The sequence below is a fragment of the Dioscorea cayenensis genome, chromosome 4 (genome assembly GCF_009730915.1).
Source record: "Dioscorea cayenensis subsp. rotundata cultivar TDr96_F1 chromosome 4, TDr96_F1_v2_PseudoChromosome.rev07_lg8_w22 25.fasta, whole genome shotgun sequence".
In the NCBI taxonomy this organism is placed as follows: Eukaryota; Viridiplantae; Streptophyta; class Magnoliopsida; order Dioscoreales; family Dioscoreaceae; genus Dioscorea; species Dioscorea cayenensis.
Genome location: NC_052474.1, coordinates 15,833,067 through 15,848,531, shown reverse-complemented (window position 1 = coordinate 15,848,531; position 15,465 = coordinate 15,833,067). Strand labels below are relative to the sequence as shown.

Genomic DNA, 15,465 nt, shown 5'->3' with positions numbered 1-15,465 from the left:
AGAGCAACTAACAAAGGAGAGAAATGATGGTAGTGACAGGGGGATTAGGATTGAGAATTCAACAACAAAAGGGCAATGCTCGAGATGATTCCAATGAGTTATAGTTTGCTGACTTGATCCTATAGCCTACCAGGTACATTCTATGGTTGAAGTGCGTGCTCAAGAGTAATGTTGCATTTATGATTCTCTAATACACCAAGTTTTACTAAGATAACTGTGAGTTTCATACACATTGAGTTTTGTAATCACACAAGGCAACTACAACTATGGCAATCCACACACCAAGTTTTACCTAAGCAACTGCGCAAATCAAATACATCAAGTTATGCAAACACATGATTGAACACAAGAAACAAAAAGAACTCTGTAAACGTTAAGATCAAGTAGTAAAATTATATAAAACAACATAGTTCACATCTCGGGGCACAGTGGATGGTTAACCCCTCATGGATGGGTACAACGAGGAAAACAAAGATGAAGAAATAGAGAAAGAATACATAACTCCCTTCTCCTCAAGATAATCTTTGTTGCCAAGCTCCGTACGCTAGCCCCCCTTCTCTTATGCTTCCAACTCGTCCTTGATACCCTTAGAAGGTGTGGTGAAGCCTGATCTTCACTTTCTTCAAAGTTCTCTGGGTGGAGATTAGAATCCTCGAATAAAGATGAGAACAAACCCTAGAAATTGGAGTTAAAAAGGGCTGCCTTTGAACTTGACACGGGCTAATCACGATCGTGCTTAGACTATATTTCTATGATAGGGTTTTGAGTGAATTGGCTAAGTCCTCACCTAGAAAATCTAGTGGGAGGAAGCACTGTCGTGCTTGGACCGTGCTTCACTTGAGCAAGATTGACACACCCCTTGTGTGTGTGTACCGCAAGTGTATGGGTTGTCAAAGTAATAAAGTACCCTGGTGAGTGGGTAGTCGTATCCATAGGGAATAGTGATCATAAACATAAGAATTGCTATTTAACTATGATGAGGATGATTCAAAAGTGGTGTGAACGATATCTACGCAAATAGAAATAAAAAAAAAGAATGAGATGCAATAAAATGATAGGAGAGGCAATTGATAGAAAGTGGGGATACTCGGGCATTGCTCACCCTAGGACTATTGTTTCATGTGGAGGACCAATCATTATGTCTCCTAATTGATGTTTAATGAGTCATGGAAATCCTAAAATACACGGTCCCAAACCTAAGGTCAACTTTGATTAACTTTACACTATATGCTCCAGTGGAAAGAAGTACTCTCGATGCCTCATACTGTGCAAGGTTGCTTGAAAGCTCTAGGGACTCCAAGTGAAAAACCCTATTCCCTAATATAGATTTGACCCTTTGGTCCAGGTGAAAGACCCCTAATCATAATTAAGCCCCAACACTAATGATTACTTCAACGCTTCACTCTGTTGCTTCTGCAACTAAGCCCAAGCAGAGTTTCTCTCTTAGCACTTCACTCTATTGTGACCGCAAAGAACTCTTGGAAGATAGAGGTAGGATAAATCACACCAAAAGGGAAAGAGGACGTTCCGCTACCTCTCGACTAACCCTCTTAATCCTCCAATTTAGCTTTATCTAACAACTTGTGTCTTCGCGTTTGTTTACTTCAAGATTTGATCAACAAAATGCATCCACGATCTACTTTTGGTTCCTTTCATCCACTATTGTCTCCACAATCCTACATGCACAGAAGAACACAAAAACACATGCATAAGCGATAAAATCTGAGAAAAGTAATACTCAATATAAGAAAAGAATACTTCGTATTACTAATACACAAGGACTTATCAATGATCATGCCAGGAGCATCTAGCGCGTGCTTCCCCTGTTAAGAAGCAAATAAATCAAGCCAAAGATTTCCAAGGAGAGGGGCACGAGTATGCTTCGATCATGTTTGGCCTAGTGACGCCCCCTACAAGTTATCTCTCGGCCATCATGAGGCTGGGTATTCAGGGGGACAGAGCACGACTGTGCTCTGCCTGTGCTGAGCTTGAACACTTAGTAAATTCTCCAATCTTCACTCATTTGGTATCTTGATTCACTCATAATTGCTTCGAGCTACCCAATTCCTACATTATTAACAAACATACATAGAATATAATCTAATGTATACAAAGATATGACAAGAGGCAAGTAAAAGCATGAATTGAGGATAAGAAAACATGATATGAGTTGTACTCATCAGCATATTCCCCATAGTTGCAATTGAAGTTAAGAAGCATCTTAACCCTAGTTGGGTATTTGCTATCTAGATGGTGATTGAATGATCCATTTAGCTAAGGCACACATTAGGAAATGGGTTGAGTTAGCTCAGAGCCATGAGTGAGGTTGTACGTTATCAAACCCTCCGTAGGTCGTCACCATGGTCCAAGGAGATGTACGTGTAACCATTGCCAAGTCAATGCATTTATCGAGGGGATTAATCTGGGGCACTGTCCTTTCCATGTTGTCTTTCTAACTTGAACCTTGTCTCTCTTTCCTCTTTAGCTTTACATTTATCTAATTTCTTTAAACTAGTTTTCATCCAATTTTTTAAGTCGGCTAGAAATTAGAAATAGAGCAAATATCGAGAGCTATACCAGTCCCTTGTAGATACTACTTGTACGATGTATACCCTTGCAGATACGTAAGGGGCGTATCAAGTTTTTGGCACTGCTACTGGGGACTGGCAACTCTTAAGATAGTTTATGTCTTTAGTAATGTAGCTATTTTCTTTCTTTTTATATATATTGTGTTTTTGATTTCTCTTTTTCTAATTTTTGTGTTTTGGTTAACTCATTTTGTAGTTACTCTTAAATGACCAGATGAAGTTCCTCATCTCTACTTGCGAGTTCTAATCCGGATTAGAATGAACACTACGACGTAATGTTAATACAAGTGAATCTAAGAGAAACAAGCTCAGTGGAGATCAATGTTGAGGTCGACTAGAATGAGTACATGGCCGGGAATCAGCAAGGAAGTATTTTAAACTATACAAGGCCAAATTTGAAAGGAACAGGGTCTTGCATTGTTCGTCCTCCGGTGGTAGCATACAATTTTGAGTTAAAGCCTCATTTCATACAGATGGTACAACAAATGTGTCAGTTCGATAGGTTTTAGGTTGAGGACCCTTATGCACATCTAGTGAGTTTCTTGGAAATATGTGATACATTCAAGGTAAACAATGTGTATAAGGACGCAGTTCACCTATGACCCTTTCCATTCTCAGTGCAAGGAAGGGCCAAGCAATGGCTAAGTTCCTTGCCAAAGGGTCAATCACAAATTGGGTATAGTTGGCCGAGAAATTCTGTACCCGATATTTCCCTCTACTGAAGATCACAAAGTTGAGAAGTGACATTTCCTCCTTTAGGCAGATGAAATCCGAGGCCTTGTATGATACTTGGAAAAGGTACAAGGAGTTATTAAGGAAATGTCCACAACATGGGATTATGGAATGGATGCAAATTCAAATCTTCTATAATGGGTTAAATGTGGCAACAAAATAAATGTTGGATGCGAGAATCACGGGTTATTTGTGTAGTAAACAACCAACTGCCGCCTTCACCTTGATTAATAACATGGCCTCCAATGGGCACGAATGGAGTTTTGAGACAAACAAACCAGTAAAAACCACTGGTATTTATAAAGTTGATGCGCATACAACGCAAGCAAACCCACAGTAGTGGAAACCCAGAGATCCGTAGAAGGCCTCAAAACCCGATCTCGTGATAAGCAAAACTATAACGAACCACCTAAGTTACACGATTACGTACTCTACAAAAATACATAATACCGGGATGTAAGAAGTCTAAAAATACAAAAATATAGGGACACAAGGATAGAAAATGATAAGAATTCAAATTTTACAATGTAATAAGACAACATCTGCAGATCTGCCTTTTCAATGTCTACACCAGTCTACCACTCATGATATTAAAAGGATTTAAAACAAATCCATGACCTGACAAGCCCAGAAAGTAATCTAGAAATTGATTTTAAATAACAGAGTTTATAATTGTAATTTCAAGTATTAAGAATAATTCAAAGTTTAAACATAGTTTAAACAATACAAAATAAATAATTCAATGTAGCATAGTTCTCAAGTAGTACCGCCATTCAAGAATACGGTAATAAAAAGAATACCAGATTTCAAAGCTGTAAATTAGAAATATAGCAAGTTTTCTAATTATGAGCATGCGTCTCCAAACCATAGGTAGACTAAACCGTAAATTTTAAAAAGTGAGTTTTCAAGTATCGACAACGCCCTTACGTATGTCCCACAAGTGCACGGGTTTGTCAAAGTAATAAAATCCCAGATGAGTGGGGTATCATATCCACAGGGAATAGGGAATAAAAACACTTAAATTGTTTCTTAACTAAGTGAAAGATGAATAGTGATATGCGTGACAAGATGTGAAATAATAAAAGTAAAAAAACAAGAAAGAGAGCACAAGTAAATGAGAAGGAAAGACAATCGATATAAATGGGATACCCGGATATTGTTCCGCCTAGGATAATTGTTTCAAGTGCAAGAACCCTCTATTATACTTTCTAAATGATGCAATAATGAGTCGTGGAGATCCTTAAATACATGGTCCCAAATCTAAGGTCAACCATGCCTAATTCTATACATGTCCCGGAGGAGAAATTGAATAACCTCTCAACCTCGCACTCGTATAGAATTGCAATGAGTTCTAGGGATTCCAAGTGATAAATCCACTTCCTAGATATAGACCTAACCCTTTGGTCCTGGTGGAAGGTCCCTAGCCACAATTATGCCCTAGATGCTAAAATCACTTTAACGCTTCACCCGTTGCACCCAACTAAGCCCAAGTGGAAGGTCATCCTTTAGCCCATTCACTCTACTATGACCACAAAGAACTTGAGGAAATGGAGGTAGAATAAATTACACTAGAGGATAAAGGGGACGGTATGCTACCTCTCGACTCACCCTCTCAACCCTCTCCAATCTATTTTTGTCTAACTCTCGTGGTGTGTCACTTACTCACAAGGGTTACCAACAAGAACTCTCAACCATAGTGTCACTCTAAGGGAGTATTCATACAATCATGCATTCAAGATTGGAACTCAAATAAAACATCAGTTAATTGAAAGCATAATAAAGAGGTTCAATGAAACGAATACATCCTAGGGTTCACAAATACCCAAGTACCCACTAGGGGGTTTAGCTCTCCATGGAGCTAATTACAATCAACGAAATCAAATATAAAAGTAAAGAATCCATAGAAAATCCCCTCGATAGTCATGGCGATGGTCTTGTGGAGAGTCTTCTACTTGTCCAAGGGTCCCTTTGTCCGGCCTAGGATACACATCGCCGGATCGGTGCCGACGAAAGCTCTCCCACTAATCTTTTTCCAAACGGAGTGCAATGTCAGAGCCGTAGAACCTCTCCCAATCCCTAGCCAATACCTCTCAAAACCTTAGCCGCCGCCCTCTCTCAAGTTGGGGAAAAGATGGAGAAAAGGATCTTGAAATAGGGGCTGAAATTGGCCTTAAATAGAGCTGAAATCAGGAATCCACACGCCCATATGGGCGCCCTTGTGGATTTTTCGCATTGGCGTGTGGAATTTCCACACGCCCGTGTGGATTCTCTATTTTTATCCTTCTTCGGTCGCCTGTGAACAGTACCTGCTGCAATGTTTTGCTACAGTGTTTGCTATAGTACCCTACTGTAGTACCAGCCCGAAACACTCCCGAATCGATGCTTTCATCGAGATAACGTAAACAAGCACACATTTACGTCGTAGATCACTTTGCTTCTTCAATAATGGACATGTTAGTGGAGATCTTGCTATACATACACAAGCTGGAATGCTTGAATGTGACTGTCCTTGTGCCCCTCCAAATCGTTGTGCTAACTCGAATACGAGGAGGTTGACACACATTCCTGCATTTCGAACCCGACTTATGTCTTCGCGTTTGAACCTTCTCAAGATTTCCTCCAAATGGTGCATTTACGATCCACATTAGCTTTTTTCTCTAATATTTGGCCTAACAACCCTATCTGTATGAAAGTAACATAAATATACACATATTAGCGTTAAAACCCGATAAAAGTAATGCTCATCATAAGGAAATAACACTTCGTATTCTTATCACACATGCACTTATCATATACCGGATATTTCAGAATAATACAAATCTATGAAATCATAATTTAACAAAATACAGAGTATATTATTCTAATAAAAGAATGTTTCCACATATGTTAATTACCAAGAGTTTAAAACCAGAAATGCGATATCAGAACTACAGAAACTTCAAGGCAGGTCAAAAGTTTGTCTTTGCAGAAAATCAAAACCAAAAGGACAAAACAGAAAATAATTAATAGATTCCACTGTATGTCTCCAAATTCACTATATATAGATGCCATAGGTCATTTGTTTACCCTCGGTGACTCGAGCCAGAATAACAGAGGTCATTTATATACCCTTGGTGACCCGAGACTGAATATCAGATGGCCGTTGATTATTTCACCGAGCGGACACGGTACGAAACTATAGTCTCATTTTTAAGAATTTCTTGTCGACAAGGTCAGGGTTTAACCCCCACTTTCAGGGTTGCATATCGTTCATTTGGAGACCAAAACTTTCAGATACAAAATATTTGTAGAGTAAAAGTTCAGAAATTTCTAAAATTCCTCAAGTTCATATATATTTAGAAATACTGATAAATTCCAAGATTTCACTTTAGGGGAAAATAACTAGATAAACAAAATAAATTATACAAAAAGTAAGCAAATAGAATATTTAAAATTATTCAAAACACTAGCTCCTTCAAAACTAAATTATATGGTTATATAAATAAATAAATAAATAATGGAAATAACTAATTCAATCCAAATGATAGTAGAATCATCAACCCATGCCTGCAAACCAATAAATATGTAATCGCGCACTTATTATAAATAATCAATTAATAACAAAGTTATAATGAATAGCAATCATTTAATTAGCATTACACCAAGGTAGATTTACAAAAGTCAAAAAAACTAAATAAAAAAATAATTAATTAAAGAAAATACCTCAAAATACATATTTTAGATAAATAATTTAAATATTCACAAAAAAATAATGAGATATTCAAAATAAAATAACAAAATACTAGATAATCATTTTACCGAATAAAATAATTTCTCAAATACTGAAAATATAAAGAGTTTTCAGTGGATTACTTACCTCAAAAATACCCTACTCCAAGACACAATGCAAAGACCCAAAGTCACTTCTCAAATGGTCCTATAACCGAAGGATTGCCAACTATTACAACTCAAGAAATCATGAACCAATCAAAACATACATGAACATAAACTGGGGTTGTTGGTCATCATCAAGGCAACTACCTAAGATCACCCAAGGACTGCAAGGTCACTTTCAAATGGAAACGAAAACACATTCTAAGGCTGCAGAAATTAAAAGGTAAGTGTGTTATGCTATGCATGCATTAGTTGGCCCTTAAGCATTCTTGAAAGAAGACATGGAGACATGCAAGTCAACCAAAATTACATGCATATAGTCATACCACATGAGAGCATGCATCTCAAAGCTTGGGTTTCCCAAGATTGGATTATCTAAAGAGTTCAAAAACACTACAAAGGCTGCAAGTTTTCACTAAATTCAGAGGTTAACATTCTTTTATCTTCAACAATAATCATTAACCTTCTCCAATATGGAATTAAATCCATAACAACAACCACAAAATAAAGATGCAAACTCAACAACAACAATAATGCCATACAGGGATCTCATAGTTGGCATTACCACTAGTCCATAAAACCTTGAACTTTATACTAGGAGAAATACTTTCTTGTAAAAGAGCATATCAAAATGGTTGCAGATTATACAAATGCTTAAAAACTAATGGTTTTAAGTAAGCATTAGATCCTCACCAACAAGGTATTATGCAGCCATATCCTCATGTCTTTATCATCATAATTCCATCACATCTCTCTAAACCTCCAGCAATGGACACCAAAGAAGCAAGAGTAGAAACCCACCATGCTCTAGATTTAATGAAATCAAGCATCTTCCAACATTCATGTGTCCAAAACCCAACTATTCTATAACAAAGGGATGATTGTATCAAAGTCATGCTAGCATAAATCTAACAATTTTAGAAAAATCTTATACTTACCCCTCTATCAAGTTTCCATGCCGGAGCATCGCCATGAGCTTCGCGGATTTTCAATCCCGAACTCTCTCTCTCTCTCTCTCTCTCTCAAAGAAAAACTCTTAAAGAAGGATGCTAATCTCTCCCTAATACAAGTCGGCCACAACTCGATAAAACAAGGTAACAAAAAAACTAAAAGACAAGGCTTCATGAAATTCTGGGTTTACAAAATTGAGAAATTAAAACATTTCCTTGAATCCAAGCTTTGAGCTTGGTTACAAACAAAAGGAGACAAAGCATTTAAACACTGGGGCCAACATTGGTGGCACAAGTGGAAGCCATATCAAAGAGGTTGGACACAATGCAAGTTCAACCCCAAGCCCTAGTTATGAGCTATGAATCTTGGAGTGGTCCAACATGGTCTAGCTATCTGCCTTCTAATGGGAATGTCAGCATAGAACAGGTTGACTATGTAGGTTAGAACAATAGGTATCAAAACAATCCCTACAGTAGTACCTACAATCCCGGGTAGAGAAATCACCCAAATTTTTTGTGAAGTCAACGAAGACAAGGATCTCATGGGTAATTTGGGTCATCAAAACCTCAATCTTTGGTTCCTAAGAAAACCACCTTAAGAAGGAAATGGGCTAACTCTTGAAACCTTATTAGTAAGGTACATTCAAGCAAATGATAGCCGCCTCATGGGACACAATTAGTTGTTAAGGAACCAACAAGCATCCTTGCAGAATCTAGAACATAAAGTGCCTCAAATCACCAAAACTATTGTTGAACATCCTTTAGGTTCATTGCCATGCAATACAAAGGTTAACCCCCCGGAGTCTTTGAAGGTAGTCACTTTGAGAAGTGGTAGGTAACTGACATCTCTTGTAACCTAAGTAAGTGAGAATGAATCTGCTGAACCTAAAAAGGTTATCATTAAGGATATATCTTTTGGTGGTGATGTTGAGAAAAATAAGAAGGAGCAAGCAAGGGACAAAACTAAGATTCCTGACTTCCAACCCAAGCTACCATATTTGGCTAAAGTGAAGAAAGATCAGCTGGCGGAGTAGTTCAAAAAGTGCCTTGAGATATTCAAAAACCTTGCATATCAATGTTCCATTTGTTGAAGCCCTCACTCAAATACCTCGCTATGCTAAATTTCTCAAAGAATTGTTGACTAACAAGAGGAAGCTAGAGGAGGTAGCTAATATCGCTTTGAGTGAGGAATGTTTCACCATCATCTCCAACAAAATTCCCAAGAAAAAAAAGGCCCTAGAGGTTTCATAATACCATGCATTATAAGGGGGTGATAGATGAGAAGACACTTGCTGATCTTGAGGTAAGCATTAATTTGATACCCTATAAGATTTTCAAAAAGTTAGGGCTTGGTGAGCTTAAGCCAACAAAGATGACTTTACAACTTGTTGATCAGTCGGTTCATCATCTAATGGGAATTATTAAAGATGTTTTGGAAAAGTAGACCAATTCATCTTCCCAATGGATTTTGTCATTTTAGATTTGGATGAAAAGGCCAGGATTCCTTTGATCCTTTGGCGACCATTTTTGGCAAATTTGCAAGCTTTGATTGATGACAAAGATGGTCGAATGGTTTTGATAGTGGGCGATTGACACACCTCTTGCATGTGTCTGTAACTACACGGGCCATTCAAGTAATAAAGTCTACCCAATGGGTCAGGTAGTCAAATCCACAGGGAATTGGAGTACTAGTAATAACTGTAATCTAGCTATCTAGCCTAATCAATGATATCAGTGTGGAAGTGATCAATTTCACAAACAAGTAAACAAGGGAAGAGAAGAAGGCAAATAGAGAAATATAGAAGAATCACTTAAGATGGATGGGTACCTTGATAATGCTCCCCTTAGGATTTTTAAGTTAAATGCAAGACTAAAATTACGTTTCCCAAATTAAGATTAATTGAGTCATTGAAATCCAAAAGCACAAAGTCCCAAACCTAAGGTCAACCGGTGACTAGTCCCCTACGAGATCCCAACCGAAAAAAGGTTATTGACACTTCACATCACATATTACTGCTTGAAGTTCTAAGGATTCCAAATGGTAAATCCTATTCCTAGATGTAGATCTAACCCTTTGGTCTATGTAAAATATCCTTAATCCCATGCAGGGCCTCTAATGAGTGTATAATATTCATGTATTTCATATCAATTTGTACACTCAATTGGCATGTATTAGAACTATATTGTGAAATTTGATGCTAAATATAGTGTGTTATGCATTAACACACTTAGGTCAACACTTGAAAAGAGAGAGAGAAAGAGAGAGAGAGATAGAAAGCCAAAAGAAGCATTTCAGACCTTAAATGATAAACTTGAAGCTCTCTCGAACAAGGACAAGGCAAACTGGGTGGCTTACAGGCAGCTTACAGTCGACCTTACGGCTATAAGTTAATTTTAGAAGACCTTGTGGGTATTCTTATGCCTGTAAGGGGGATTTAGAGCCAATTCAGAGGACCTTATTTCAAGGCTTATGCCTGTAAGGACCATCCAGAGGAGCTTACGATCACAGTATATGCTCGTGAGGGTGGTCCGAATGAGCAGAACGAGTGATGCTTATGGTCCAGCACTTACGGTCGTAAGCTAGATCACAACATAAATAGAAGACCTTACGAACGGGGTTTATGGCTGTAAGCATTCCCGTAAGGCTCATGACCATCATCTCCAACTCCCTTATGACCTTGCCTTTACACTCGTAAGCAGCATGTAAGTAGTCGGGTATAAATAGAACTTATAAGGATTTTTAGTGCATCTTCTATTCTATCCTTCTATTCTTTGGCGGTGATTCTTGGAGGTGAGGTTAAGGAAGAAAAGATACGAATCTACGAAACCTAAGGAATGATTTGGAGAAGGATTCGGATCTATATTCAACGGTATTGAAGATTGTAGCCCTAAGGAGTGTGGAAACTTCTTCGGTGATTCTTCATCCTAGGGATTGAAAAGGGGGTTTTTTTATAGCTTTAATGTTTTCCTTCATTATTTGTTTCTTGAATGCTTGCCCTCCATTAATGTAGGGCTGATTTGTAGATGTTTGGTGATAGTTGAACTCGATGGTTTATTTTTTTGACTTTCGATGTTGGATTTTTTATGCTTAATTAATTTCTTATTTGCAATCATATCTATTTGAGTCTAATTGTGTGGTTGAATGCTTGATTATTAACGAGATGAAAGCCCTAGCAATCATACTTGGTATTGCTACGTGATCGAGAAGAAATTTGCATATAGCATAGACTTACCATAATTTGAGATGATAGTGGCTACACCTTTGATAGCATTTCTAGGAGACTTTTGTCTCCAACAATCCCTCTGAGTGGATTGATGATAATTTCCAGGCCCAGTGAAATCATGTGGAGAGGCTTTTAGGAGATATCACATTTTTTCTCTGTATTCAGATTAGGGGCAATCTTTCTTTTTTTTTTAAGGAGAGATTATCTACTTAAGAGATTATCGTTAGTCCACAATAAGGTTTCATAGAGTGTTAATGCGATTGTGTGGATGTCTGTATTAGCTATGCACCTATTCAGTTACACTTTGCCTAATAAATCAAGATTTTCTATTATTTTGGACACCTGTCGGTTTAAATAGGATAGCATGTTTAGACAACTATTGTCTTGTGCCTCATAACCCTAGAGGGATGCTATGCCTAGACATCGCTTTCTTCCTTGATTTGTCTCCTATTATTTCTCATATTTTATTGTGTTCATTTTCTCTCATTTACATGTACATCACTCGATCATTTAGGATATTTTTTGGGTCTATAGTCATTACTAGTATTCACCTCCTTCCCTTTGGATTGACACTCTGTATTTACGCACACTTTATTACATGATCAACACATTCATCTGTCACTTTAGCCATTTTTTTCCTTCATCTTTGTTTTTTTTGTTTTTTATTTATTATTTTCTAATTCTTTCTCTTTTTGTTTGATTTTAGTGTATGCCACCAAAGAGTAAAGCACCATGACTGGTAGATGGCGAGAGCAATGTAGAAAGAGTGATTGGAACCATATTGAGAATAGCTCTATTGAACGAAATAGGATCTTTAACAGTGAGTGTTGAGGGTGAGCAGTTGGACACCATGACAAATCAAGGTAACCATCATAGGACCCTTTCAGATTATGGTCTCCCTACTCTTGATGGTTCTTAATCAAGTATAGTGTGCCCACAAGTTACTGTGAACAACTTTGAGCTTAAGCTTGTTTTTATACAAATGGTTAAGAATTTAGTGCAGTTCCATGGATTATGGGATAAGGATCCTAACAGTCTTATTGGGGGATTCCTCGAACTATGTAACATGCTTAAGATCATCAATGTTTCTGATGACACTATCAGACTTCACTTATTCCTATTCTCACCGAAAGAAAGAGCTAAACAATGGCTCTAGGCCCTTCCTAGAGTATCTATTATGACTTAGGAATAGCTTGCTAGAACATTCTTAGCTAGTTATTTCCCTCTAGGAAGAACGACCAAGTTGTGTCAAGAGATTATAGCTTATGTACAGTTGGACACTAAATCATTATTTGAGGCGTGGGAGATATTTAAAGACTTGTTAAGGAAATGCCCACATCATAACCTCTATGAATGGATGGAAGTTCAAATTTTCCATCAAGGCCTCAGTCAGAGTACTCGATAGCTTATTAATTTGGTAGTAGGAGGATTACTTGGCAGTAAGACCCCAGAGGTAGCCAATCAATTGATTAAAAAAATAACTATGAACAATTATCAATGGAATTCAAGAGGCAAATCAGTAGTGAAGCTAGCCGGGATGATTGAAGTTAGTGAAGTCACAACACTAGTAGCCCAAGTGGAAGCTTTGAGCTGAAATATTTATAATTTCCCTACTCAGATGTTAGCTACAATCATGGCATGTGACACGTGTGGGGGAAGGACATGCCTCGACATATTGTTCCATTATCGGAGTGGCATACAGATCCATTGAATAAGAAGATTTCCTTGGTAGTACCTTTTGGCAAAAAGTGAACCCCTATAGTGGCACATATAACCCAGCATGGCCGAATCACCTCAATTTCTCTTAGGAAAATGAAGGGAAGCAATAGAATCCCCAGCCAATATTCCATCCTCACAAACAGAATGATAAGAGACCCATATTAGAGAAAGTGCTTGACAACGCCCTTGTGCATGTCCCGCAAGTGCATGGGTTTGTCGAGTAATAAAATCCCAGGTGAGTGGGTATCATATCCACAGGGAGTAGGGAGTAAAAATACTTAAATTGTTTCTTAACCAAGTGAAGATAAATAGTGATTGTGTTGACAAGATGTAATGTAAACAAGAATAAAAGAAACAAGAAAGAAAAGCACAAGTAAGTGGAAGATAAGACAATCGATATAAATGGGGTATTCGGATATTTTTCCGCCTAGGACAATCATTTCAAGTGCAAAACTGACTATAATACCTCCTAAATACACGGTCCTAAATCTAAGGTCAACCATGACCAACTCTATACCATGTCCCGGAGGAGAAATCAAACAATCCAACACCTCGCACTTGGATAGAATCACATGGAGTTCTAGGAATTCCAAGTGATAAACCCTCTTCCTAGATATAGACCTAACCCTTTGGTCCATGTGAGAGGTCCCAAGTCATAATTTAGCCCTTGGTGCTAAAATCACTTCAACGCTTCACTCTATTGCCTTTGCAACTAAGCCCCAGTGGAAGGTCATCCCTTAGTCCATTCACTCTACTATGACCGCAAAGAACTCAATGAAATGGAGGTAGGATAAATCACATTCGGATGGGAAAGGGGATGCTCCGCTACCTCTTGACTCACCCTCTCAACCCTCTCCAATCTAGCTTTGTCTAACCCTTGTGGTGTGTCACTGACTCACAAGGGTTACCAATATGAACTCTCAACCCTAGTGTCACTATAAGGGAGGATTAAATCAATCAAGCATTCAAGATTGGAACTAAAATAAAACATCAATTAATAAAAGAATAATAGAAGGTTTAATGAAACAAATACATCCTAGGGTTCACAAATCCGAGTACCCACTAGGGGGTTTAGCTCTCGATGGAGCTAGTTACAATCAATAATGAAATCGAATGTAAAAACAAGTAATCCATAGAAAACCCCCTCGATAGTCATGACAATGGTCTTGTGGAGAAGCCTTGTCTCCTCCAAAGGTCCCCTTGTCCGGCCTAGGACACACCTCGTCTGATTGATGCCGATGAAAGCTATCCTAATAACCTTCTTCCAAGTGGAGCGTGATGTCGAGCCGAAAAAAACCTCTCCAAAAAAATCCCGCCAATACCTCTTAAAAACCCTAGCCGCAGATACTCTCTCAAGTTTGGGAGAGAATGGAGAAAAAGAATACTCGAAATAGGGGGCTAAATGGGGCTGAATCGTGGCTTTAAATAAGGGTCGAATCGGGGCATCCACATGCCCTTATGGATTTGCCACACGGGCATGTGGAATTTTCCGCACGGCATGGATAATTTCCACATGCCCGTGTGGATTCTCTCGAATTCTCTTTTTGGACGATCGTGAATAATACCGCTACAATAATTTGCTACAAGATTAGCTACAGATTACCACTACGATCTGGGCCCAAAAATACTCTTGAATCCATGTTTTCATCGAGGTAACGTCAATGGGCACACTTTACTTCGCATATCTCTTTGCTTTTTTCAATAACCGGCCTCATTGGCGAAGATCTTGCTATCAATGCACAAGTCGGGATACTCGAATGTGACTGCCTTTGTGCCCCTCCAAACCATTGTGCTAGCTTGAATATATGGAGGTTGGCACACATTCTCGCATCTTGAACCCAACTTAAGTCTTTGCATTTGACCCTTCTCAAGATTTCCTCCAAATAGTGCGTTCACTATCTACATTGGCTTCTTTCTTTACCATTCGGCTTCACAACCCTATATGCATGAAAGTAACATAAATGCACACATATTAGTGCTAAAACCCGATAAAAGGAATTCTCATCATAAGGAAAGATCACTTCGCATTCTTATCACTCAAGCACTTATCAAACTCCCCTACACTTAAGATTTTGCTTGTCCTCAAGCAAAAAAAGTAAAACATTGAAGTATAGACGAAGGAAATATGGAAGTGCTTAGCCTTAGGTTCACCAAAACATGCAAAGAGAGCATTCTACAAGTAAGGGAAATTTCAACATTAAATATGAAAAATCAATGCTCTAGCTAAAAACTTTAAATAAAAAAGGACAACAAATCCGAAATTGTGTAAGTGTGTGTGCAAACTCACTCAAGTCTACCCAAAGTATACTCCGCAAAGTTCTAAGTATAAAGGACTTATTTATCTACATGAAGTGACACAAATTAAAAAAAAGTGGTAGT

General features: G+C 38.1%; 1 non-coding gene across 1 annotated transcript; it reads right to left on the bottom strand.

Moving 5' to 3' along the window:
- Nucleotides 1-12,607: 12,607 nt before the first annotated feature.
- LOC120259740 lies at nucleotides 12,608-12,714 on the bottom strand. The gene has a single exon (XR_005536293.1). It is a non-coding gene; the product is annotated as a small nucleolar RNA R71 (small nucleolar RNA).
- Nucleotides 12,715-15,465: the final 2,751 nt, after the last annotated feature.